Below are 26,676 nucleotides of genomic sequence, written 5' to 3'. Positions count from 1 at the left end.
TTAATTTCAAGAAGGCATTTTGCTATGAGCTGCTCAAATACATAAATAATTTATTCCAATATGTAATATTAAAAGACATTTTGAACTCAAAATAAATTAATGGGTGGTAGTTAAATTTAAAAATAATGAAGCTTCCAAAATGTACAATAACACTGAAAAGAAAACTCAACAGTTCCGTTAACTACACATCCAATAGTTCCATTAACTCCACATCCAAGGGTTTAATCCACGCCAACGTCCGTCTATTTTAACAGAGACGGAGAGGTGGGCTGGAGCAGACCATGTAAGCAGTTTGCAAGAACCTGTAATCCGGATAAGGGTTGCATGTTCTTACATCTGCCTCTCTGTTCTAAAATTGTAACTAGTCACGTATGAAGCCTATCTTTGAGATGTGTGTATTTGGGACCGCCTATTTTTATCTTCGTGATAGAATTTGGAATATTTAGAAAATATAACGGATACAAACAAAATTAATCATTTTACTTCGGTCAAGTCATAATATATTATGACATGTTTAGATGTTTTTGAATTTGCACTTACATATTTTGAAAAATTTGCAAGCAAGCTATCCCCGAATTAATGGTTTTTATTTATTAGATTCCACTACAGAAACAACGTTTAATGAACATATGACACATATATTACTCTCATTTTTGGATGTTAATCCGTTATGAGAATTATTTTTATTATTCTAATCCAATATTTACTATCAATTTGAATTTGTCTTGGTTATCAATCATTTACAAAAGCACCCTGCATATTATAAAAAATGGATAATATTTATAACAAATTCATAAGTGTACATGATGGAACTACTACACACCTATATGCGGACTCTTAGTTCGAGCATGGGACTACATGCAAAAATCCTTCTGCATGATTTACTCCTTTATTTTCTCCTTCTTTAACTCCGCAATTGGTTAGTTCTTCTGCATGATTTACTCCCTGACTTGCTCCTCCTTTAACTCTACAACTGGTTAGTTCTTCTGCATGATTTACTCCTTGATTTGCTCCTTTCTTCACTCCGTAGCTGGATAGTTCTCTCCAGAACTTGTTGTAGGTGTTGAGTCTTCTTATTGATCACCACTATGGTGCATTACCTTGGGATCTTCACCCAGTAATGCTATATCATGAGCATTGTAACCTATTCTTTGATGAATCATTCTTTTGTTCTTTAGATTTCCTTTTAGTGTTTTTGCTCTACAAAGTTGTATCTTCAACCTTTACTAGATAGATTCATCTGTGCAGGTTTTCTAGCACATTTACATGGTATCAGAGCCAACAGGTTGCTAGATAAAAGGTGCACCAGTACTTTATTTTGTAGGTATTATAGCTTGGAGATCGAAGATCGATAGAAAAATGGAGTTTCCAAAAGCATCGATCCTAACATTGTACAACTATCACGAATGGAAGGACCAAATGGCTTGATACCTTCGTCATAAAGTGTTGTACAAGATTACCATGGCTACAGAAGTTGAACCCACTTTAGCCATAGAGAAATCCAAGTACCTCAACCGTATGGATGAGGCCCATGGATCCATATGCATGTACACATCTCCAGAGTTGCGGTTTCATCTATCTACCTGCAGTACTCCCAATGAGATTTGGAAAAAGGTTGAAGAAATCTACGAGAAACAGGATGAGATGAAAGGACATCTACTAGAAGTGGAGCTGTTGTCATTGGATCCACGGAACTATGACAAAATTCAAGACTTCTTCACCAAATATATTGATCTATTGCTGCAACTCAAGGGTTGTGGAATTGACAAATCCAAGGAGGAGAGTCGCCAAGTTCTCTCTATTATGTCAAAGCTCGGACCAGAATACTCTGTCTTTGTGTCTACATTTCATTCAGTAAGGCTTACAACAGGTAAATCCTACACTATGCCTTCTCTCAAAGAATTTATGGAGTCCCTTATTTTTGAGCAAGATAAAATCATTGGCATGCAGAAAATCAAACCTCCAAAAGCGCATGCACTTGTTGTACATGATGGCAGCCACAATAAAAATCACAGATCTGATTCAAATCAGAAAAATCAGCAGCAAAAAGACAATGGAAAAGCGCATTCCCATCCAAAGAAGGAAGGGTACACTAAGCCCTTCAATGACTCCTCCAGCTCGAGAAATGAGAAAGGGAAGAAAGGAAACATATGCACCTACTGTCAAAGAGGATTCCATCTAAAATCCTCTTGCATGAAGGAACAAATTGACCAAATGGTAGAAATCCTTTAGAAGCACAACCTTGGGGACCACATCCCTCAAGGCGCCAAGAAGAAAATTGAGGATCTGCCACACGAGAAAGGTAACAATTTTCGTGCTTTAGTTGAAATTACTTCTTCTCCTGATGCATGGATTATAGATTCTGGTGCATCACATCGTATGGCTACTGCAAAGGAAGTCTATTCCTCTTTGGATGCATGCAAAGGACCTCCCATCCTCATGGGAGATGACTCACCTATTGAGGTCACCGGAAAAGGTAGAGTGGAATTTTTACATGGAAGCTTTTAAGATGTGCTTCATGTTCCAAAAATTTCGGTAAACCTACTTTCAGTTTATCAGATCACTCATTCTGGCACCAGAAAGAGAGTGGAGTTCACTCCAGATGCAGTGAACATATATGACCTACATAGCAGCTTCAAAATTGCAACTAGTGAGGTAAACAATGGAGCCATACTATATACATTTTCTGAATTTATTGAATCTGAATCCTCCTTATTGTTTACATATGCTGATGATAGTAGTAGGCTTTGGCACGAGAGGTTTGGTCACTTAAATTACAGGTATATGCAGCAGCTAAGCAAGCATGAGATGGTGGAAGGCTTGCCAAATATCAGTTTCTCCAAAGGAGTTTGTGAAGGGCGTGTCCTTGGCAAACATCCTAGAGAAAAGTTTGACATCGACAAGACTCACAAAGCATCCTCTCCTCTAGATCTGATCCATAGTGATCTCATGGGGCCTTTTCCTCATCCTTCCATCAACAAAGCAAGGTATGTGCTTACATTTATTGATGATTTCTCATGGTATACTTGGGTGTATCTTCTCAGGGCCAAATCTAAAGTTTTTGCGCACTTTCAAGATTTCAAAGCATTAGTTGAGACATAGTCAGAGAGAAAGATCAAAGCCCTCCGTACAGACAATGGGGGGATTATGTTAACACAACACTTCGGAACCTTTGCCTTCAGTGAGGCATACAGTTGCAATACACAGTTCCATACACTCCACAACAGAACGGAGTTGCTGAGAGAAAGAATCGATCTCTCAAAGAGATGCCTTCCTACATGTTGCATGCTAAGTCACTGCCTCATAAGCTATGAGTCGAAGCACTTAATTGTGCTAACTACATCCAAAACAGATCTCCTCATAGGTCTGTCAAGGATCAAACCCCCTTTGAGGCTTGGAGCGGCACTAAACCAAAGGTCACTCACTTCCTTGTTTTCGGCTCCCGAGCATGGGTGAGGATCCCCTCTGAAAAGAGGAAAGCTCTTGATCCACAAAGCATTGAGCGCATATTTGTTGGATAACCTGATGGTGTGAAGGGATACCAACTCCTGATTCCCTCTACGGACAAGCTCATCATTGAGCGAAGTGTCAAATTTGAGGAAAGTCTCTCTCATGCACCTCAATCGCCGCATGCAGACACCTTTTATCTACCTCATGTCCGAGATGATGACTCAGTACACTCAGATGTAGATACAGAGCATACAGATGACGAGGTAGAGCATGTAGATGCAGAGACAGAGTCTTCAAATACAAATCCAGTGCATGCAAATGATGATCCAAATCCAAGCCCAAATCAGGCTTCCAGCAATGAATCATATTCCCTTGTCATAAATCAGAGAACAAGGAGCTTACGTGAGATATATGCACAAGACCACCCAGCTGCTAGAAATGGTCTTGTGGGGGATAATTCTGATCTACATAGGACTAGATCAGAGTTTATTTAGCCTCCTCTTGTCCTCACTGCCACTGAACCATTGCCATATTGGCATTATCATTTGGTTCAGTCTTCTGATCTACAGTGTTATGTTGAGGTTGTTTGGCATCCATCTTGGGAGTTCACCATGGAGGAGGAGTATAGCTCCCTCCTCAAGAACCAGACCTGGGATCTGGTCCCCCTTCCTTCAGGAAGGAAACTTGTCTGATGCAAATGGGTCTATAGGACCAAGAGTGCTGCAGATGGGCAAATCACTAGACGGAAAGCAAGGATAGTAGCCAAAGGCTCCCAACAAGTGCATGGCATTGATTATGACAAGACCTTTGCTCCAGCAGCAAAGATGGATTCCATAAGCCTTACACTTTCCATTGCGGCTGCCCAAGGGTGGGAAGTACATCAGATGGATCTGAGGAATGCCTTTCTTCACAGAGACCTATCTGAGGATATCTGCATGGAGCAGCCACATGGTTTCATTCAGGATTCATCCTTGGTCTGCAGATTGAAGAAATCTCTCTATGGCCTTAAGCAGGCCCCGAGAGCTTGGTATGCGAAGATGGATTCTTTTCTCTTATCACAAAACTTTGAAAGATGTAAGTTTGATCCGAATGTTTAGATGCTTAGGACACATGATTCTCTTCTTTTCTTAGTTTTGTATGTGGATGATCTCTTAATCACCGGTAGCTCGGCTTCAGCCATTGCTACAGTCAAGAGAGCCTTGCATGATAGGTTCTTGATGACAGACATGGGTCCATTACACTTCTTTCTTGGTCTTGAGATCAGCCAAGGTGCCACAGGCATCAAACACTCTCAGGCTAAGTATGCATGGGATCTCCTCGATAGATTTCACATGACTGACTGCAAGCCAGCACCGACTCCTTTTTTGTCTGGGGTCCACCTTCAGGATGGAGGTGACACTCCATTAGTTGACAGCACTCTCTACCAACAGCTAGTGGGGAGCTTATTGTACCTCGCCCACTCCAGACTAGATCTCTCATATGTAGTAGGGGCAGTTTCCATATACATGCATGAGCTGCATGAGCTACATTGGAATGCTGCCAAGCACATCCTCCGATATGTGCAGGGCACCGTCACCTTTGGGATTCACTATGCAGCAGGCATTGCATTGAATCTCCTTGGCTTCACAGATTCTGATTGGGCGGGAGACAGCATCGATCGCAAGTCCACCTTCGAATATTCACTCAGTCTAGGATCTGGCCCTATCTTTTGGTCGAGAAAGAAGTAGGCTGCTATTTCTCTCTCTTCAGCTGAAGCCGAGTACAGAGGAGTAGTCAACATCACCATTCAGGCTCTGTGGTTACAGCACTTCCTCACTGAGTTGGGCATCCAATTCCACCAGCCCATTGTCATCTGGTGTGACAACTAGAGCACTCTCAAATTTTGCAGGGATCTAGTACAGCGGCAGCGGACAAAGCACATAGAGATCCATATGCACTACATCAGAGACAGTACATGATCGGGTCATTCATTTGTAGTTCTGTCCTTCAGTAGAATAGACTGCAGACATCTTCACCAAGACCTTCACTGAGCAGAAGTTTCACTCTTTACGCGATTGTCTTGGAGTGAAGGACACAGTTGCTTAGCAACTATCTTTTCTTCCTCTTTTCTTTCGAATACATTGTATTTCGGGGGGGGTTTCCCATGAGTTTTTCCCTCTTTCCTCAATTTTAGTACAAGTTGCACTGTATTTTGGGTGACCTTTGGCCTTAGTTGCCAGGGACCATTTTCTATTTTTCCCCATAGTGGTGTTCAGGGGGGGTGTTGGAACTACTACACACCTACATGCAGACTCTTAGTTAGAGCATGGGACTACATGCAAGATTTCTTATGCATGATTTACTCCTTGATTTGCTCCTTCTTTAACTGCGCAACTGGTTAGTTCTTCTGCATCATTTACTCCCTCATTTGCTCCTTCTTTAACTCCACAACTGGTCAGTTCTTTTGCATAATTTACTCCTTAATTTGCTCCTTCTTTCACTACGCAACTGGCTAGTTCTCTCTAGAACTTGTTGTAGGTGTTGAGTCTTCTCATTGATAACCACTATGGTGCATTCCCTTGGGATCTTCACCCAGTAATTCTATATCATGAGCATTGTAACCTATTTTCTAATCAATCATTGTTTTGTTCTTTCGATTTTCTTTTAGTGTTTTTGCTCTGCAAAGCTATGTATCCAACCTTTACTGGCTAGATTCATTTGTGTAGGTTTTCTAACACATTTACAGTACATAAATGAATTGTGAATATTTTTATGATTTTTATATTTATTTTATATTTTAAATAATATAAAAATTATATTTTTTGAATTTAGGTTGTTGTGATTTATAATAATATATGTTAAGATATTTTTAAGTATTAATGATATTAGAGTTTTTTGTCTACCTGTTTAGAAGCAAGTGTTGTTTATCTTGTAGTGATGGACGGAAAGGATCTGCGATATCTGTGAGAATAGGAACATCGGGATGAAAACCACGTGCCCCGCCTACAACCATATTAGATCTCAATTTCATAATCTTTGTCTTAACAATGACCTTCCTAGCCTTTTACGATGTCAAAATTATAGTGAGCTCGGGAGGCTTCTCTACAAGCTTTTTAAGCATAGGAATAAAATCTTAAATCAAACAAAATAATTTGTTTCTTTGGGTCCGATAGACCAAAGTTTGGTCTCAGTGGACGTTAACCATCATCATCATTGTAAACCATTTTGGATGGTTCCAAAAGAATTCTAATATAATTAATACAAAAAAAAAATATCATAACATTTATTTAAAAAAAATTAATCTATACTAATAAACAAATATATATATATATATATATATATATATATATATATATATACGAACAAAAATTACTATAAACCTCTGTAACTCCATTCATTCATGGTTACCATTAAAAAAATAGTAATATAAATAATTAACAATAAAAATTACCCTAAAAGTCTGTAACTCCATTCATTCATGGTAAAATCATTATGCAGTTGTATATTTAAAATATACTACAGAATGGTATGGAAAATAGAGAATTCTACAGCTGGTATTCCATGGAGACTGATATCAATTAAAATCTATAACAATAATAAGATGTAAAAAATTCGAAAGCAATGTGCTAAACTGGTGCGCTGGATAATATAAACTTTTTCAAATACAAAGAAACAATGCTTCGTTTCCTGCTACGGTTTATGGTGGAGAGCTGATACTCAACATTGGATAAGCACAGAGTGGAACTTGCCTTGGAATCATCACTCCACACGCTTCTGTCATATCCAGGTGGGACAGATGACCTTCAACTCTCCAATAGAAAGTGTGCACCAACTGAGCCAGTGCAAGCTCAATAGTGGGAATAGTCAATGAAGCCCCCGGGCATCCTCTCCTTCCTGTCCCAAATGGTATCATGCTGAAGTCTGATTGGTCTGTTAAATTTGATGTATTGGTCTTCCATAAATCTCTCCGGCTTGAATTCAGAAGCATCTGGTCCCCACACATTGGGATCCCTTCCCATAGCCCACACATTCATCATTACCATAGTTTTTTTAGGAATATAGTATCCTCCTACCATCACAGCCTCTACAGATTCGTGAGGAAGTGATAGCGGCGTCGGTGGGTATAATCGAAGAGTCTCTTTCACCACACAGTGAAGGTATTTCATGGTTTCTAGATTCGACTCCTTTACGTTACCATGTTGACCAATGACCGATTCGATTTCTTCATCCAATTTCTTCATTACATTGGGATGCCTATGCAGCTCACTCATTCCCCATTATAATATAGTTGATGTCATCTCCATGCCAACCCCAAACATGTCTTGCATGAATACAAATCCAATTAGTCGAAAATGATGATTTACTGAAGTTTATGAATGATGGTAATATATATTAAATGGAAAAAACTGAAGGAACATACAAGCATGAGATCCTTGATGGTTTCTCGTGTGATTTTTCTGTTAGTCTCAGCCATATGAAGAAACACATCCATGAAGTCTTGAACAAGAGGTTCTGCATCTACATCTTTCTGGTCATTGGAGGAGGCCATGGCCATGAGATGATTAACATTAACGTATCCATCTATTATTTTCTCCGCAAATTGATTGAATGTTTTATCAATTTTCTTCATTCGCCACTTGGTACCTTGCAAATCAAGCCAAGCCAAACACAGAATGAAGTCTCCAATGTTGAACTCTCCCACTGTAGCTGCCAACTATATCAACAACTCCTTAAACCCTATGAAATCACCACCCAAATCCTCGCCAGAAAATTTATTCTTCACCATCATTCGCCAAACAATATTAGAGGTGAGAGTAGAGACAACCTTGCTCACATTCACACCCATTCTTTGGCTCTCACTATCCTCCCAAATTGAACGGATCATCATAGACACCTCTTCCTCTCGCACACCCTTGAATGACTTGATTATTTTGGTGGTCAACAATTCTAACACACATATTCTTCTCATTTGCCTCTAGTGATCTCCATACAGAGCGAAGATGCACATCTTCAAAGTTGAAAAACATTAATCTCCCAGCAGCTCTTAGAGGTCTGCTAGCAAAGATCAAATCATCACTTTTGAGAAAATGTTTGGCTATCTTAGAAGAAGAAACTACGACAGGAGGGACTGAACCCAAGCGCAGAAACAAAATGGGACCATGATTGTCAGCAATGCCTTTAAAAAAGCGATGAGCGGGGATTCTCAGTTGGTGGAGGTTTCCGATAATGGGCGATGCATAGTGTAAGGACTTGCAGTCCTCGACTCGCCCACCGGGTGAAGTGCAACCGCGACCGATGGAGGGCGCACGAGTGGAACAGTGCGCGCGCGGTTGGAGCTAAACAAACAACGTTCTGATTATGTGCGAGCTCGACTTGGATATGCGATGGAGTGTTATGCACATAAGAGAAGGGCGAGCTGGAGTTTATATGCGTGGGAGCATGACTTAAACCTTATGGAGCCGACGATGGTTGGGGAGCATTTGGAGAGGAGGCCAACATGATATTGCGTGAAGATTGAAGGCATAGGCAGGTCGGCTGGGCAGCCACGACCTTGCCTACCGCCCGTATATATTAGTGATGCGATGGAGCTCATTTGCACATCGCTCATCGATCCAACAACAAAGCATCTTTGCTCATGTAAGAAAGGCGTAGGTCTAAGTGCGTGGAAGCTAAGGAGAAAGGTACAGATTTGAGTGATGCACCCGTTCTTGGGCAGGACCGCATGGAGGTGAAACACTTGTCTTGGTTTTGGGTGAAGGGCGCGGGCAGGGTCGCCCGCCGGTTGGAGTGAGGCGTGCACGGGTGTGTGGTGCCTGGTTTGTGCAATGACTTGGCACGGGTTCTTGGGTGACTCGGGTGAGCGCCCGCCCATCGTGCAAGTGTGCATAGTGACTTGGTAAAGTGTTGAGATTGTAGACAAAGGTGTGTCTCGGGTGGAGGCGCGCCCAAGTTGGGCAAACAACACGATCGTGCAATGATGTGAATGAAGGGTTGGTGAGTCGTGTGGCGACCGTGCGGAGGCGCCGACGAGCTGAGCAACCGAGTTTGCCGAAGGTTGTAAATTTGGCTGAGTATGAAACTTGGGGTTTCCCAAGTATACTTGTAAAGCTTGTAACATTAAAAATTGTATAATATATTATTCGGGTAGACTCATTGTTCAGGGAGTTCCCCCTCCCTTTATACTATGCAATTGTGTTCTTCATTTATAATTGCTTATGTTAATGAATGTGTATGGGTGTTCATTGGTATAAAGGATAACATAATAATACTTGGTTACGAAACACAAACTAAGTAGGAGTAAGTGGTTAGGCGTAGTCCATGAACATAACTATTGGTGAAAAGAAAGTGTTTGGTGGTGCCGCACCTCGCTAAGAGCGGTTGAAAAACTACGCTGGCTTGGGGGCGTGATAGGTGATATCCGAGCTTGGTTGGAGCTAGTGATTGAAGCTGATTCAGGGTTGAAGAAGCTTGACAATTGAAGACAGTGAAGCAAGTACTTGCAGGTGAAGGAAGCTGTTTCACACAAGTGGAACAAGAGCTGGTTCAGGTTGCAGGCATCTTGGCGAAGTTCTTGGATGGTCAAAACTAGATTGCAAAGAAGAAGGAAGCTATTAGAAATGGCCGTTGAATCTCAGGCTAGGTCTAGTCATAGTGTGAAGGATGCTACTATGGTATTCATGGGGAAAGTGTTGGAGAAGATGGAGGACTTGGAAGCTTTTTGGACTAAGAAGATGGACTTGTTCGATAAGGAGCAAGAGGCCCATTCGAAAACGAGGGAACAACTCGATGAACTCTGGACTCAACACGAGTACACTGATCTTATGTGTACACAACTTGAAGTGAAGGTCAAGGAAAATGAAGAGGCAAGAGACCGAGGTCTTGCAGAGATCGTGAATTTGCAGAAATCTCTTGATGAATCCAGAGATGAGATCGCGGTGATGAAGAAGGTCGTGACGCATAACTCAGGTGGAGGAGTGCCTCATGTGAAAGTCAAGGAACCGGAATCTTACGATGGTACAAGGAGTGCAAAGATTCTTGGAAACTTTTTATGGGACATGGAGCAATACTTGGAATGCTTGGGTCTATCGGATGATGAGACAAAGGTGAAAGTGGCTGCTCAGTTCTTGAAAAAGGATGCTAAGATGTGGTGGTGAAGAAGGATGGATCAGATTTCCAATGGCAATGCTGGTGACATTACTTTGTTGGATGACATGAAGAAAGCTTTGCAGACCCATTTCAGTCCTCAGGCTGAAACGTGGGAAGCAAGGATGAAGATTAAGTTCATAAAGCAGACCGAGAACCTTCAGACATATCAGCGAGAGTTTGCAAGTGTGGTTCTAGAACTTCCTGACATGGCGGAGAGAGACAAGGTGTTAAATTTCATTATTGGGTTGAAGCCTTGGGCATGCAATGAAGTGAAGAGGCAGAGGATTAGAATACTTGAGGAAGCTTTTGCTACTGTGGACAGGTTGGTGGAGCATTATGATGACACTTCTGATGATAGGAAGAAGAAGTCTAATAAGCCGAAAGAGAAGAAGAAGGATGATGCTTCGAAATTGGATGATAATTCGAAGACGAAGAAAACCTTGAAGTGTTGGATATGTGCTAGACCTCATACGGCGAAGAACTGTCACTCTAAACCGAAAGTGGCTTCGATTGCACAATCTAATGCGAAGAATGAAGAAGTTTATGTTTCTATGGGGATGATGCAGATACCTTGTGTTGCTGCCGCTACAGAGGTCGTCTCTCGGAGGGATCCTGAGAGGAACAGGTTGGAGTATGTTCAGATGAAGGTTGGAGGTGCTGATATACTCACTAGGATAGTGGGGCCTATCACAACTTCATGGGAGGAGATACTGCGAGAATAATTGGGCTAAAATTTGTACCGATGAAGGCATAGATGAAGACATCAATTCTCCTCCTAACAATGTTCTTGGTGTAGCTGAAAAAGTGGACACAACACTTGGTGAGTGGACAGGGAAGGTCGACTTCACTATAGTGTGGATTGATGTCTATGAAGCTCTGTTGGGAATGGAATTCATGAAACAATTTGATGCTATAAGTGTTTCACATTAAAGGACGATGTACATTTATGATGGAAGGGAATATATACCCATAGGTATTCCAACCATTGGAGTGACAAGGCCTGATTGTAAGTTGGCAGTGATGCAAATGGAGGATGAAAAGCGGATGGAAGACATGAGTAAGCGGTTGTCTATGGTTGAGACAAAGCTTACCGAGCAGTCATTGGTCATCAGGACACTTTGAGATAGTATCTTAGATTTATCAAGAAGGCTAGAAGTGGTTGAGGATGATGATGATGATGATGAGGCATATGTGAGGCCGAATGTCGGAGAGGAGGATCGCGTCACTTTTCTACAGAGGATGGAGATAGAAGATCCTGACAGATGGATTGAGATGATTAGTGAGGGTGAGCCTTCAGGCTCTGCTCCCTCCACATCTTCTTAGAGGACAAGAAGGTGGGGCTCATTGTTAGCTGCTCATGGCAGTGAGTCCTTAAAACAGGTTGAGCAGGTATGACATGTTGCAGATGGGATGGATTTTCCATGGACTTGAGCATGGGAAAGATTCTTGGTGAATCCGAGATGTGGCAGAAGCCGAGATACACTGGTGAAGGCATATGGATGGAGATTCTTCTGATTTGAGCGTGATAGTTGGACTGATCACCCGACTAGTTCAAGTCATGGGGGCTAGCAGTGTACCAGAGAAATGTTGGCATCACGCCGACAAGAATGGCAGTTCACAGGATGAGGATGACACATGGTGGAGATGGAAGTTCTACATATGTTGCAGGGATGTTTGCAGTATGTGGAGGAGTTGACATCATGGACCAAGGATGAGACAGACATTGATGTTGATCTTGGTGGAGGGCTACCAGGATGGTATGTTGTCGAGGACAACAATGACTTCAGGTGGAGGAGGATGTAAGGACCTGCAGTCCTCGACTCGCCCACCGGGTGAAGTGCGACCGCGACCGATGGAGGGCGCGCGGGTGGAACAGTGCACGCGCGGGTGGAATAGTGCACGCGCAGTTGGAGCTGAACGAACAGCGTTCCGGTTATGTGCGAGCTCGACTTGGATATGCGATGGAGTGTTATGCGCATAAGAGAAGGGCAAGCTGGAGTTTATATGCATGGGAGCATGACTTAAACCTTATGGAGCCGACGATGGTTGGGGAGTGTTTGGAGAGGAGGCCGACATGATATTGCATGAAGATTGAAGGCGTAGGTAGGTCGGCTGGGCAGCCACGACCTTGCCTACTGCCCGTATATATTAGTGATGCAATGGAGCTCATTTGTATATTGCTGATCGATCCAACAATAAAGCATCTTCGCTCATGTAAGAAAGGCCCGGGTCTAAGTGCGTGGAAGCTAAGGAGATGGGCGCAAATTTGAGTGATGCGTCCATTCCTGGGCATGACCGCATGGAGGTGAAACGCTTTTCTTGGTTTTCGATAAAGGGCACGAGTAGGGTTGCCGCCAGCTGGAGTGAAGCGTGCACGAGTGTGTGGCGCCTGGTTTGTGCAACTACTTGGCACGAGTTCTTGGGTGACTCGAGTGAGCGCCTGCCCGTCGTGCAAGTGTGCACGGTCACATGGTAAAGTGTTGAGATTGTGGACAAAGGTGTGTCTCGGGTGGAGGTGCTCGTGTGTGGCGACTTGGAGGCGTGCCCAAGTTAGGAAAACAACACGATCGTGCAACGAGGTGAACGAAGTGTTGGTGAGTCGTGCAGTGGCTGTGTGGAGGCGCCGACGAGCTGGGCAACCGAGTTTGCCGAAGATTGTAAATTTGGCTAAGTATGAAACTTGCGGTTTCCCAAGTATATTTGTAAAGCTTGTAACATTAAAGATTGTATAATAAATTATTCGGGCAAACTCATTGTTCAGGGAGTTGCCCCTCCCTTTATACTATGCAACTGTGTTTTTCATTTATAATTGTTGATGTTAATGAATGTGTATGGGTGTTCACTAGTATAAAGGATAACATAATAATACTTGGTTGCGAAACACAAACTAAGTAGGAGTAAGTGGTTAGGCGTAGTCCACGAACATAAGTAATGGTGAAAAGAAAGTATTCGGTGGTGCCGCACCTCGCTAAGAGCAGTTGAAAGACTACCGCCAGCTTGAGGGCAGGCACTAATCCTTTTTTTTGCACAAAGCATATCAAGAAGAAAGAGAATAATGTACAAAGAATAGCTAATGTAGCAGACCCCTTACCAACTTAATGTCACAGGAAGAGAGACAGACGGTCACAAATTATGAAAAGACATATTGCATACGTATTCATGCACTGTATGGTTGGAAAGGAAGACGAATCTGCTATATATATATTCACAGAAGCTCAGCTTATCCGGATAAAATAATAAAATATTGCCAACTATGACCTGGATTCCACGGGATCAATAATCGAATTCGTATCAGATTTCCAATGGAATATAGCTTGATGTTTTCGACGGATAAAAGATTTGATATCGGAGGGTTCCTTTAATTCGTTTCTTTTCATGGTGCAGTTTCAGAAGTGTTCAATTTTCCTTCGTGGTTTTGCATGGTATGTCTGGTATAAGTAGCTATCTATTTGCCCGCAGGTTTCGTACAATCCAAAATGGTCCATACGCACAAGTGGGCAAACGCGTCCAAAGGGGCACAACTGGGCATAATGTGAGAGGAGTAAACGAAATCTCCCCGTAGACTCCGGTACCATTCAGCAAAATTGACATCCTACAATTGATTTAATGAAATGGACAATTTGGCGTAAGCTATTCCACCACAAAATATACAAATCATCAGAATCATCTAATCTGTTATTTTTAATATATTCCCCACTTCTCTTGGTTAGTATTTTTATTTTTGTTTTTTCCTGGCGGTTAGATGAGTAGTGGAATGGTCACTTAGGTCAATTTTATATAGATAAGTTAGGAAATATCAACCTCCTACATAACACAGTTTTAGTCTTTTCAATATAATATATTGTGTTAATTTTCTTCACTTTGAAAAATATATATAACAAATAAATAAAATACATTTTGTAATACTTTTATTTATAACTATATCAAAATATTTTTACCCAGATTCATATAATAAATAATATATATTTTTATGGTCAGCAAATATATCATAATGCGTGGAAATTACATTCATATATACTTTTACATGTTATAGTTCCACATTATACATAATGTCCTTTGCATTACTAATGATGATAATATAGAATGCAATGTATTATTGAGGGTGGTTGTTTTGCTCGTTAAAGTGGAGATCATCGTTGTTTAGCGTGAAGAAGGATATATTCAAACTAATTTCCATATCCAACGTGATATGTTCAAAACTAATTTCCATATCCAACGTGATATTTTTTCCTCATTAAATTGATTTTATCATTTTAAAATTGTTAAAATTGTTTGCGTGATCCTCATAATTACTTTAGTTGAATAGAATATACATGAATACAGAAATTATTGTTAGTGCAAAAATCCTTAAAGACTATTTGTAGGAGAAGAAGATTATTAGAGGTAGATTATCCATATAAATAATCGGATTTGGTTTCTTTATGTTGATTTAATTTATTAAAAACTGTGTTGTGCTAAATTGTTTGTGTAACTCTTATAATTAAAAAGGGATAATAATATGAAGAACTATTGTTAACTAAATATTTAAGCAATAGTTGTATTTGAAGATTATTAGAGGTAGATTATGAAAATGTAATGAATTTACAAAATATGTTTATGGTAATTTTATTTGGATACTTTATGTTGTGAAAAATATTTTACATGGTATTATTCTGGTAGATGTAAAAACATGATATCTTTTTCATGATACATTGATTGTGTCTTATACTCGTAAGTCTTGATTATTAGAATAATATATGAAGTGTTTTTTTTTGTGGTGTAAAGGAGATGTGAAAATTGATGTGGGATTCATGACCCTTAGCACTTTTGTCTTGTACGGTATGCATTTAGGTTTGATTAGGAGTTATTATATATTTCTTGTTAAAGATAATTAAGCATGTGAGTGAGGATGAGGCAATATCCTTTAATATGTAGGATTGATTACTTTTGTTCTTCTTGATCTTTATGCAAATGGATTAAGAGACTAAGATTGTTGTGACATATACTACTTATAGGTGAGTAGTCCTGATCTATAACCTAACCTACTGTAGATATTTCACTAAACAACTCATCACAATAGATTTATGAAAATAAATTGAAATCTCTACTATGAAAATATAATTTCTTTTAGATTGTAGATTTACTATTCTAATTTTGTTCTATGCTAACTCTCACCGATTAAACTACTCCTTTAACTTGATTCCTTCAACTTTCCAATTATGAAAGCTTCAATATCAATGTAAAACTATATAGATATCCAATCCAAATCAATTCCTTAATTGTAATGTGAAATGATTTTATATAAATAGTCTAATGACACTTGGTTATGGTGCTATATTCAGAATAAATGCTTGTTGTGGGAAGAATGCTAGAAATGTAAACTCTTTATTGTTGAATAATGCATGTGTTACAAAATATGTGGGAGATAGGAAAATGGTAAGTAGTTATGTGAAAATATATTTTTCATAACAAGTGTGTAGAAAGTTGTAACAATGAGAAAAAGTTATGTGAAAAATTAACTCCATTAAAATTATCATTCCATAAAAAATTCAATTATAATGTTTCTCATAATTTAATCCTAAATTTTTATAATATAAGATGTAAAACATTTTAAGAGTTAACATATAATAACCGATATCAATAAACTTTTCCATTTTTTCATCGTACCTCTTGGAACATTAATTTAATTATAAATTTATATAATTTAAAATGCAAAACATTTTAATAAATACCATATGTAAAAAAACATCAATAAGGCTATCTGATTTTTCATTTTACCTCCTTTATTCACACATTTTATATATTCTCTACAATGAGGCCATCGCCACAAATTTCACAACTCATGGCAATAGGAATCATTTTTCACATATAATTTATTGATTCATTGGAAGGAGGTAGAACTCTGCATGAAAGGTTGTTTAAACAATATTAGATATTATTGTGTTATTATGGATATTTTTGTCACGGTTAAGGATGATTCCAAGTTTTAGTTTTTATTGGAATTTGTTACTATTAAGAAAATAAATCTTACAGTTCAAGTGATTTTTTATTTTTAATAATTTAATGAATATTTATATAAATTATATAATTTGATTGATAATGGCTTTTATTTAATGTTAATAATTTATAAAAACTTTTGTGTCACAAATCTATGGCCTCCAGCTATTATAAGGCATCTTTTGGTGCACCATGATCCCTCAACAATGTGGCACTAATGTGTTTTACAATTTCCTACTGTAGCACAATGTTAATTCACACAAACTATGTCTTACAATATATTAAATGTTTCAATCTCTATATTATATTAAAGTGTTGAATTTCATCAATGTAGAGTAATAATAATATTGTCACTTCATTCTAGTTAAATTCATCCATTAATTGAACATGAACATTATATGTAGTACATCAAAAGAACATGAACATCATCATACACATGCACCGTTTCATAAGGAATGGTCTTCTCACCCTAGGATTTCATTAAAAACCATAAATACAATATGTCCACAGAGGTAATGGCTCGGTGTTGCAAGATGACATATCTAAAATCCGAAGCAAAACAATAATTTCCTTTTATCCAAACTTATGGACCCCACCTATGTCACCAAAAACCATAATGTGAATCATTGCCACCCAACGTGTAGTCTGGGTTTGGTTCTTCAAGGCTATCTTGGATCTACACTATTATATTTTTGATTTCACTTTTCTAAGATCCATAGCATATCACCTTGTCGCTCGGGCCATTATAGTTCATCTTTGCATTCAAAGTTGGTCGATGTCTATTGTATTTCCTCCGTTGTTGGTTTCTTCACATATATATGAATTGTGCACTACCTGTGTTTTTTTACTCCTCCGTGTACTTAGGTTGGCCCTCCCATAGGGGTTGGGCACCTTGGATCGGACCAACCTCACCCTTCCTCCAAAGATCTCAAACATCTGCCTAACGTGTCTACTTAATTCCACCATGACATGCCACCTTACGTAGTTGACATCCCTTTAGCCTATACTATCAGTCACTCATTATACTATTCACCTACCACTTAACCTTTTGTGTCACTAAGCCACCATGCTTAACTTATTTTTATTTTTTGATACCCACTCTCCTATATCATCATAAATTTTGTGCTTCTCTCGTATCATTTACTGCAATGACGATATCACCCAAAGCACCATATATCATTAACACTTTTATGGGTCCACCTTGGCACATGGATGAGAAGGGGGGATTTCTCGAAACCTTAAGGCATGGCATCCTACCCCACCCCAAGTCATTTCTTTCCACAGTGACCCTGGGAATGCGAGCAAATGCTTACTCTCATAATCCCTCAACTCTTTCTCCCATTTCCATAGGGACTCATGGGTGTCCCATCCATTTTCCTTTAGAGTATCCTTCAATTTTAAAAATTACTCTCTCTTCGTGTTGTTTCCAATGCTCAAATTCTAATTTCATTTTCTTTTCTGAAGCTCTAACTTTGAATTATCAATAATCCATGTGAGGGGATGGGGTGGCTCCACTCTACTAACATCCTTTGCGTCCACATTTACCTTATAAATCTAACTGACATGGTACACTAGATTATGTGCTCTCAAATGGAAAGGTAACTCTATCTTATAGATGTAATCACCAATTTTCTCCAAAACTTAGAATGACCACTCAAACCTCCTCACTAGAGATCTGAACATCCCAACAGGCAGTCAGAATAGCTCCTTTTTCATCTTTATGAAGACCATATTGCATGTGTGAAATTATTAATCTCTCATATTCTTGTCTACCCACTTCTAATTCATCCTCTTTTTGCATCTTTGAAGTACACTCGAGTCATCCCCAGCATCTCCTACTAATAGTTAATGAATTTCAAAGCTAAGGGGCTCCCCCCATAGTAGCCCTAGGACCTACATGAACATATGTGGAGTAATAGGCATTTATCTAATAACCAACTTGAATGGAATATATCCCATAGAAGCACTCTTCTACAGGTCATAAATTAATTGAGTTGCTACTAACAGGCATGGCCAATTCTTTTCATTAGCCCACACATAACTCCCGAGATAATCATCTACTAGGGAGTTGGTACACTCCATTTGTCCATTTATATATAGAAGAATGTTAGAAAAATGTAGAAGCTACGTCCCCGTATGTTTGAACAATGAGGTCCAAACAATCCCCATGAATACTGCATCTCTATTTAACACAATGCTAAATGGATGACCCCAAATTTTCATCACATTCTGGAATAATTTCTCTGTTAACTCATTTGGACTCTTTGGTACGTGCATAGGTAAGAGGATGAAATGCAAAGAGAATTGGTCAAAAATTATCTTAGGCTCAATTATACTCTTGCACCACCCACAACTATGAGGTGAATTCCATTAAGACACTTTCCCAAGGTCTCTCTACAATTAGTAAAGTGTGAAAAAATCCTTCCTATCATATGGTGTTAGCCTTATCTTTCTGGAAACTAATTAGAGCATACACATTCTCCCCCACAACTTATCTCATGCTTTGCCAAAATTATTCTCTCTCCAATAATGCTAGTTTTATCTACTATCTTCAGTGGTCTCCTCAAGACAAGTCATGACACTCCTGAATCCACTTGCTTTTAACACATGCATGGTAGATCCATAGAAAAATATATCCTATTGTAGTAATAACTTCCACATCCTTCCTTTTCCACCTGCTTCATTATGTTCCTTATTGTAGTATTTATTTGCAACCCATCATGAATTCTTTTGTTCATATCATCAACAAACTAAATGTGACTCTAGCCTAGAGTAGGTAGGTTCTCCCATTCTTCCTTAATTGTTTCCATCTATGCCTTTTTTCTCAAGCCATCCATAACTACATTGAGCATCCATGTCCAATACTGAATGGTCATCTCAAATTCATTAAAAGAGTCTTGCCATTAAGCTTTCTTTAGTGATAATTCTAGCTGTGTATCTAAGTAATTAGTTATGATGTTATATGCCTTTAACAAAAACAACTTCCCCTCTAAATAATGTCTCCACATATTAAGGAAGTGGAGTACTAGTATCATTTTTTTCTCATGAATGAGGTAACTTCTCTCCCAATCCTATAAGTTCCTACTCTCAAAAGCTACTAGGCAACCACCCTACATCAAAATGCCTCCTATGATGAAATCAAATACAACTATCTAGACCTCAAATGATATCACATAATCTCATAGTTTCAACACAGGTGCTGGTACAATCCTATGATCGAGCTCTTGAAACACAATTCTGCTCTTCTTTATCCACTTTCATGATTTTCCTTCTTTAGTAAGTATATCAATAGAGATACTATCGTTGAATATCCCACCATGAACTTTTGACAGTAATTGGCCATCTTAGTGATAACCCTCACATCCTTCACATTGGGAGACTCCTCCAAATATACTATCACCTTTATCTTCTCAAGGTCTATGTGAATAGATCCTTAATCAACCCAATGGCCTAGAAATGGTATCTCCTTTTTGCAAACAATACACTTAGTCTTCTTCAGGTATAATTGATGTTGGATAAGTGCCTTTAATACTTGTCCAAAATGTCTCTTATTTTCTTCTAAATTTTCGTTGAACACTATGATATCATCAAAGTATAACATGAAAATATTATCCAAGATTAGATTTAAAAACTTATTCATCAAGCTCGAAAACGAAGCATGAGTTTTACACAAAAAAAAAGCATAAGTACAAAGTCATAACTACCATACCTTGTTACCGCCATCGTCTTTACTTCATCACCCTCTATAATTCAATCCTATAGTGACCTTATCTCAAATCCAACTTCATAAACATTAACGTCTTTGCCAACTTTTTTAAACAAATTGATACTAGTGGAAGGGGACTCTAGTTATTCATGGTATGCTTGTTTAGAGCTCGGTGGTTAGAACACATCCTGAGAACACTTGTATTATTCTTCTTATTGAAGAGTAGAGGAGAAACATAAAGGGATAGAGAAGGAAAAATAAACCCTACATAAAACAACTCTATCAATTTATGCCTCAACTCATTTAACTTGAGTCCTGACAACTTGTAATGAGATTTTGTTAGTGGCGAAGCACCAAGCTCAAGCTGAATGTGATGTTCCACTAGTCTTCTTTGTGGGATAATTTTCGAAAACTTATCTAGATTCCTATCCAAACATGTCTCCATCAAATCAAAATTATTTGATGGAATAAGCACCCCCACTCCATCATCTCCTACTTTCTTTTTAACTATTCCACATATATAGGCATCTAACGTTTGTGTTTCTCCATTCATGCTTAGTGCATAAACAAGTTGCACCTTATCCTTTTCCTTCACTAATGTGGATGTGCACACAAATGATGTATTTTTTTCATCCAAGATAATGAGTTTATCCATCCATGGTATCAAAAGCACCCAACTTACTTTCATGAAATCTTGTTCCAATATCACCTCAAAATCATCCATTAGAATCACTATGAAATCCAAAGTCACTTCCAACCACCATTAAATAATGGCGCATATATTACCAATCCTATCACTTTCGTAGCCTTGGAGAGTTAGAATTCTTTCATTATTTCCCTACTCATTGTTACTTTCAACCCAAACTGGTCTACCAACATTGCCTTCAAGAAAAAAAAATTAGCGCCTATGTCAACAAGTGCAGGTAGTAACTTATTGTCAATTTCCATATTCACAAAGCATAACTTGTGCCTCTAGTTGTCTTGTTCCTTCCCCATGACATTTATCCTCTTAACACAATATTTAAATGAATATGAACCACAAATACTAGAAATACCTCATAACCTAGACATCTCCATCCAAGCTCCATTATTGAACTACTCAACTTCCATTGAGTTGTAGCTTCGATACCATGTATTAGGAGCCTTAGGGTTGCTATGGTTACAAGGTTACTTGTAGGCACATTGTAATCCCTTGAGTGCATAGAACTAACATGTTTGACAACTTCTTAGTGTAGCACAATGTTAATCCACCCAAACAATGCCTCACAATATATTAGCCATGTGAATCTATATATTATACTAAAGCGTGGAATTTCATAAAAATAAAGCAATAATGATATTGTGAATTCATTCCAATTAAGTTCATCCATTAGAAAAACATGAGAATTAAATGCAAGACATTAAAAGAACATTGACATGATTATACAGATGCACCATTTCATAAGGAATGACTATTTGACCTTCTAATTTTATTCAAAACCAAAAATGAAAAGGATTAATGAAAACAATGGATTGTTCGTGCGAGATCACATAGTAAAAAATAGACTGAAACAATAATTTCCTTTTACTCCACCATATGAACCCCACTAAGGTCACTTGACATGCTATCATGGGTCACTGCCACCCTATAGTCCATATTGATTAATTTCTTTAAGGCCAACATGGGTTTGCACTACCATAGGCCCAAGCTCACTCATCTTATGTCCCTCACATCATGTCATATCCCTCACAATGCTCCATTTCCTCTTTGCATATGACTTGAATAGGTTTTGAATTTCTCTCATCCATCATGTGGTTCTTCCCATATGTATGAACCATGCACTAGTCATGTATTTTTATTCCACTATGAACTTAGGTCGACTCTCCCTTATTGGCTGGGAACCTCGATTCTGGATAACCTCACCCTTTTGCCCATGTGCTAGCACATCTGCATAGTGTTTCTACTTGACGCCACCATGTCATGCCACCTTACCCAGCAGACATGCCTTCATTCTATACAATTAGTGGCTCATTCTACCATTTGCTTATCGCTCATCCCACCACACCACAAAGCCAATATGACTAATCTTGTTCTCATTTTTTCAACACTCGCTTTCCTGTATCATCACAAATATTGTAATTCTTTCATCACATTTCTTGCGAACGTTTTCTCACCCATAGCATCTTGTTTCACCAAGGATTCCAGGGGTGTGCCTTGGTTCCCTAGAGATTGACATATAGAATATAGAGATAGCGTTTATATCCTTTGGGAATAGATCTATACTGGATAGAATTGGTGTTTAGATACTAAAAACTTAACTTATTAAATATACTTCATTATCCATTTCATAAAATTGTCATGAATAAATAAACTAATCCATACTCCATAACAATTATATATATATATATATATATATATATATATATATTAATCATGTATTAATCTATGATAAATCATGACTTTTGAAAAACGTACAACTTATCATTATTATTCATTAAGGATTACCCAATAATGATATGACTATTAATAAGACATTTATTACATATTACATAGCTATTACTATATTAGGTCCCTAGTTTTAATATATTATAAGTATTACTAGTATTGCCTCCTTAATACTTTGTCCTCAAAACTTATCATTATTATTCATTAAGGATTACCTAATAATGCTATGACTATTAATAAGACATTTAGAACCTATTACATAGCTATTACTATATTAGATCTGTAGTTTTAATATATTATAGGTATTACTAGTACTGCCTCGTTCGTTAATTCTTTGTCCTCAAAGCATGCAAAAGGAAAAAACCCTTCAATTAAATGAACCATCTACTTGTAGATTTCTTGTAGTTGACCAGGTTGAAAAACCATGTACTTGTAAATTTCTTAATATATATTTTGATCTTGCTATGATTTACTTAATGCATCACGATGTTATTTGATATTATTTCATTTACTGGTATGACAACATCCTTCATCAAACGTATGACTTCACTTGAGTTAACCAAAGGTATTTCAACTTTCACTAAATCTACAGATGTTGTTTTATTGTTGAATTATTTTTGAAACTTATTTTCTAAAATCACTTTTACTAATAAGACTTCACTGGCAATGAAACTGTGAATTTTATATTTGATCTCTTCAATTTACGTTAGTTTATCTCCATTTTCACTTTTTAAGGATTTTTCTCGATATAATTTTATTGATAACATTATTTTTTTCCATATTGATTATGTGGATGTGAGTGCATTTTTTTTAAATTGTTTTTTCTTTCTTTTTCTTCAACTTCATTTATGTTAATATAAATTGAATATTTGATTATTTAAATTATTTTGCAAACTTTTTCTCTCAAATACATCCTCACTATTGAATTTTTCAGTGTTATATATATATATATATATATATATATATATATATATATATAATACTGTACATACTTTTACTCTTATTATATGTGTGTGTGAACATTGATTCTCTACCTTCTTCCAAATTGGAAACAACCAAATGAATAAATATTGTACAACATATTCTTATGATGTATTCATCTATTTTTTTCCATATTTCCATGGTATTCACTTTTTTCCCATTTATGTTATTTATGTTACAAATAATTTCATATTTATTACTTCTACAAAAACAAGTTGAGGGTAGAGAGAACCTAATGGAAAAGCAATTTACCTGCATCAATGTGTCTAGGACATATTTACATGATCTTGAAGATACATCAGACACGACCAAGTTGAATGTTCTTCTACCTAAATATATATTGTAACAACCCTGGTGAAAATTTCATGTAATAAAAGTTAGTAAAGGAAAAAATAATAATCACCGTTGATGGGACACTTATTCCAAGCTGAGTGTTGGGAAAACCATCCTACTGAATGTTCATTTGGTTTATTATGGCTAACGAGGTTGGCAAAGACAATGAAAAAGGCTTTGGAAAGGGAAAATGACAATTTTGGCACATTTATTTATGAAAATAATGGGAATTAGTAGAAAATGAAGGTGAATGGTACCAGGTTGCATGTGAGGAATAAAATGAAGGAAAATAATGGAAAATGAAGAAAATAGAGGCCTAATTGATAAAAAGGATTTTGAGGATTAGTTTGTAACCCTTTTTTCAGTTCATTTTTGGAGCTCTCTCATTATTCTCTCTCTTTCTCTCACTGTTGGACACTTAGAGTTTTCTTGGAGCACTTGGTATTGTATCAAGAAAGGAGAAAGAAGGCAAGAGGAAGAAAGGCACAATCATGGAAAAGAAGGATCAAGTAGCTACAACAATATTCTTTGTAGGTATTCATTTGCATGTGTATTTTCCTTACTAGATTCGACATGCATGGTATTGCATGTGGTTCTTTTGCTTCTATGGCATGGGTTTTTCTAGGTGTGATAGTTTTTTCAGCCTAGCCTTTCCATTTCAAGATAGTCATGGTGTGATGGGGTTCTCATGTTTTGGTTGAGATGGATTAACAGATGGATTCGAAGCTGAGTGAGGTGGATCTATGAATTATAGAGCACATGGCCCGATGGTCGTTGAACTAGAATGTGGATCAAGGTAAAGCCACTGGCCTAGTAACCCCTGATCCAGGCTGTGGGTTGAGGTAAAGCCCGGATTGTGTTACCTCGGTGGGCCTACGAAACCTTGTTGGTAAATGGCAGAATATATGGTAAGTCCAAGAGGTGGATTGCTCTATGTTGAGCCTAGTAATCTCGAGTTGGGATATATGGTAAATCTTGTAGAGTGGGTCTTGGTTTGGGGCCTAGTGATCCAATGTGGATTGCGCAAAGCCTGTGAGACTAGGAGATAGAAAAATTCCTCACAATGTAGGTGGAGAGATCCGGTGGCATCCATGCTTTTTTGGCCTAGTGATCGGGTGGAGATCATTGTAAAACCTGTTATTATATGCTTATTGTGTTGGCCTAGGGATATGGTATGGATTACAATAAAGCCTAGTTTCTATTGATGAGGGTGAGGTGATTTAGCCTTAGGATGCCCTGGTTGGTTCTTTTGGTTTGAGGCCCACATTGATTCTTGGAATATGGCGTGGGGGTGAATGGATGAATAGAGATTTGGCTCAACCATCTATGGTCGGGTGGAACGTGGTAGTCCCATCTTATGTTTGGATTTTGCATCATCAATATGAGGTTATTTCTCCTTGTATTTCTATGAGCATTATACTATTTTATATGTGGATCATATGGCTATGATTTCCTTGGTATTTCTATTGCTATTATGTTGGTTATGTATATGTTTTATGACAGTGGTTATGTATGGCTCTCATCATGTTTTTACTTATAAATTAATGAACAATGTATCTATGACCTAATAAATGATAATGCAGCAAATGATATAAGGGAGCAATGCCTCATAGCGATTATTAGATAAGTTTGATACCCTTATGCTTAAATACTTTTTTTACACCTATATATTACATATTTTTGATATGTTTGACGAAATGCTTGTCATGGCTAGTGGGGGTTTGGTTAAGAACTTGTTCAAGTATTTACATTTACATCATTGTTTCCCTGTTATCTTTATGTTCTTAAGGTGTCATTCAATTTTTGGCAGTGACCTTGGCTCTGGGCTTGACAACGTGGCTCAAGTCTCAAGGATGCTAGCAAAACACTAGGAAAAATAGTCCCTCGACACTGGCATGCCTTGGCATGAGAGCGTACAAATCCTCCTAGACCCTGTCAGGTCTATATCATGGCAGCCTCCGGGGGTCAAGTAGTCTAAAAAGTTAGTGGGACCCAGGGGATAGCTACCTGAGTGGTTGGGATGGTTCATTGGAGTTTTGTATCTGATGTGGAAGGTTTGTATGTTGTGTTTCCATTGATTCCACCTCCTTAAGGTCACAGAGGAGGTTGAATATAATCATAGTAGGCTCTCATCACATGTTTACCCCAGTTGGACGGTTACTTGGGTAGATGTGGGAGGAGGGTGTTACATATATAGTACAATAAATGAATCAATTATAACTAGCCCAAAGTATGTTAGAATATCTATTTTGATGTGACCAACAATAGCCAAAAATTTCGAATAGTGAAAATACTTAATCTACAACACATAATTTTATAAATCCACAAACCTTTGTTGTCAAGCACGAGAGAGGAAATTTTGCATAATTTACAAGATTATCCATGGTTTCTCCTTCATGATCATTATTAGCTTAACTCAATTCATAACAACCATGCTTTATTCCTTCAACAACCTATGTCATGAAAGAAACACGAAACTAAGAGAAGTGTCTTAAACAAAAAAACCTTTTCCTCTCCATAATAAGGACCAGAATGCGAATCATGAAGAGGTGGTATATATTTAATGGAGAAAAAAAAATAGGATTAGCCATCAAAAGAAGGCCCCATAAAGAAAGGTAGTTGTATCTAAGATTTAGTACATATGCTCTATGAGCGATAAAACAATATTGGGATATCACAC

This window comes from Pinus tabuliformis, chromosome 7, assembly GCF_031772625.1.
Source record: "Pinus tabuliformis cultivar Carrire ecotype Pingquan chromosome 7, CPIR1, whole genome shotgun sequence".
Lineage (NCBI taxonomy): Eukaryota > Viridiplantae > Streptophyta > Pinopsida > Pinales > Pinaceae > Pinus > Pinus tabuliformis.
The sequence above is the reverse complement of the archived record's forward strand: the minus strand, read 5'-3'. Positions refer to the sequence as shown.